Here is a 2,476-nt window from a genome sequence, read left to right as displayed (position 1 = left end):
AGCCTTGGAATCATTCATGTTTAAAAACCGTAATTCCCCGAAGGCTGCTGAAGTATGTTTAATGAAGGTACCAGGCATGAAACAGCTAGTATTTGAAGTGTCCCCGGTGACAGAAGCAAACATCAACACAACTTTCTGGCTAGTTTTCTTCAGCAGATGACACTGGCATCCATGCTGTTCTCAGTGTCAAACATAGCTTGAGCTATACGCAGCAGTTTCTCCATCTTCAGATGAATGATATAGCTATCATCACACACACACACACACACGTACATTACTCCATCTGGAAATCAAGCTTAGTGGTATTTAAGTGTTTTACTGTGGCAGGAAACTAGAAGTCATCCTCCTCTGTCATCAGCAAGACATCAAGGGCTCAGAACATTGTGTGAGTTTACCATTAAGTTTATGGGAATAAAGAATAAGTCTATATGGACTTGTCCTTGGCCAACACACACACACGCAAGCACGCACGCACACACAGGTCTAAGTGGCTTTGTTTACCATTTCTGTGATAGCTAAGAACACTGAGCATTGCTTTTTTCTGCAGCAACACGAGTGGGAGCATCTAGAGCATTAGCACAGAAGGAGACTTTACAGGTTCCAGGAAAATGGCAGACAAGCTGGACATGGGGGAAATTGCCATCTTTGGTAAGGCCAAGATGAAAACTGAGACACAGGAGAAGGATACCTTGCTGACTAAAGATAGCATTGAATAGGAAAAGAGGAGTGAAATTTCCTAAAAGCCTGGGAAGATTTCCCCTACCCAAACCTGTCATCTCCAAAACCCACTCATGATGTGGAGAAAGGGCCACCTGAAAGATGGACACAAGCCACAAGCTGCACTGTGAACCTGAGCACTCTGTGCTTTTGCCACCAGCCCACAGATCTCTGAAGCGACCCCTCTCCTCCCCCAAGTGATCCGACTGCCAAATTTCACCGGTTTACTGTGGGATATTATAAAAAATTATTTGTATGACTGTTGAAAGTAAACACACATGGTGGCAAAAAAGAAAAAAAAAAGAATGCTGAGCACTTAAAGAACATTTTACACCATTTGTGTGTCTTCTTTTGAAAACCTGGTTCCAGACAGGATTGTGAAACACACACACAAACAACTGTGATGGCCACCTTAAGTCTAGGGCATTTAAATACATTGATCCCTAACTGGTAGCTGTTTGGAAAGGAGCAGGGTATGTAATCTTGCAGGAGGAAGTATGCTCCTGGGTCAGTCTTTGGTGTTTCAAATGACTCCTTCAATTCTGAATTAGCTCACACCCCTTTTTGCTTGTGGACTGAGATGTGAGCTCTCAGCTACCTGGTGTTTGCTACTACTTTTCTGCCATCAGGAACCCTTTATCTCTGTAATTACAAGGCAAACAAATCTTTCCTTCTATAAGTTGCCATGGCCATAGTATTTATCACATCAGCAGAAAAGTAACTAAGACATGTACGTACTTTCTCACAGGGGGATGCTAGCTTTGACTCTTTAGACACGTGTGTCTAAACTGATGTCAGTAAACAAGTGAAGAGCCATAGTGCTGGTATTTGAAGGGAATAAGGATAAAAAAAATGTGCAATAGAAAGGAAGGAAGGAGAATCAGGGAACAAAAAGAGTTAAATCGGTGGGGATGGGAAGGTCAGGTAGTAGAGGGTATATTGGAAGGGATAGTTAAAAGATCTATGAAAAGGCCACCATGGAAACTTATCACAGAAGCTTTTAAGTGCAATATATGCACATAATACATACATACATAATTAAATGGGGTTGAAATAGTTATATTATTGTTGAGGTTTGAATTAAGGTTATGTAAAGATATAATAAATTTTGATATGTGCATGGAGACACCCAATGTTTGTATTTATCAAGAAGGCAATTTGTAATGCCAACAAATGATGGAAAAAACAAACAAACAAACAAACAAACAAACAAAGAAATGCCTGCATCTTTCCTCAGTTATTAGAGAATAGTTAAGGTAAATGGTATTCCAATGCCTCAGGTGTTTTTTGAAGACAAATAACGCTTTCCAGCTTCATATAACCTTCAACATACATGCCTGTGAAGCAAGTTTCTCTGCTGAAATGTGAACTTTTAACTCTATTATCAAAAGTACTTCAACAATGAAATGAAGGCTGGTTGTACAGTATGTACTTTTGTGCTCACCTGCCTTGGTTTACAGTTTCAGTTCTTAGGGACCAATTTGGCTGCGTTGATGCCCTACAATTGAGAAAGACTGTAATTTCTTTCCCAGACACCAAAAGCTCTAAAATATTGTAAAATATTTTACAATAGGTATGGGTAATGTCATTGTGGTCTGTAAACTCTTTGTGGTATTCCAAACATTTCAGGTTATTGGTCTTAATTCTCCAGATGATGATAGTGATGGCAAGAGTTTGTTAGTAAAGTCACCACAAATTTGAGTAATAAAACATTAAAAAAATTCCAATCTGGAAATCACCTAGGAGCTTCATCACTACG

The 2,476-nt window shown here is 39.6% G+C and overlaps 1 pseudogene; it reads left to right on the top strand.

Moving 5' to 3' along the window:
• The first annotated feature begins 608 nt into the window (after positions 1-608).
• LOC110541099 (thymosin beta-10-like) lies at positions 609-740 on the top strand (annotated as a pseudogene).
• The last annotated feature ends 1,736 nt before the right edge of the window (positions 741-2,476 follow it).

Source organism: Meriones unguiculatus, chromosome 10 (assembly GCF_030254825.1).
Source record: "Meriones unguiculatus strain TT.TT164.6M chromosome 10, Bangor_MerUng_6.1, whole genome shotgun sequence".
In the NCBI taxonomy this organism is placed as follows: domain Eukaryota; kingdom Metazoa; phylum Chordata; class Mammalia; order Rodentia; family Muridae; genus Meriones; species Meriones unguiculatus.
This window is presented reverse-complemented; position numbering and strand designations above follow the sequence as displayed.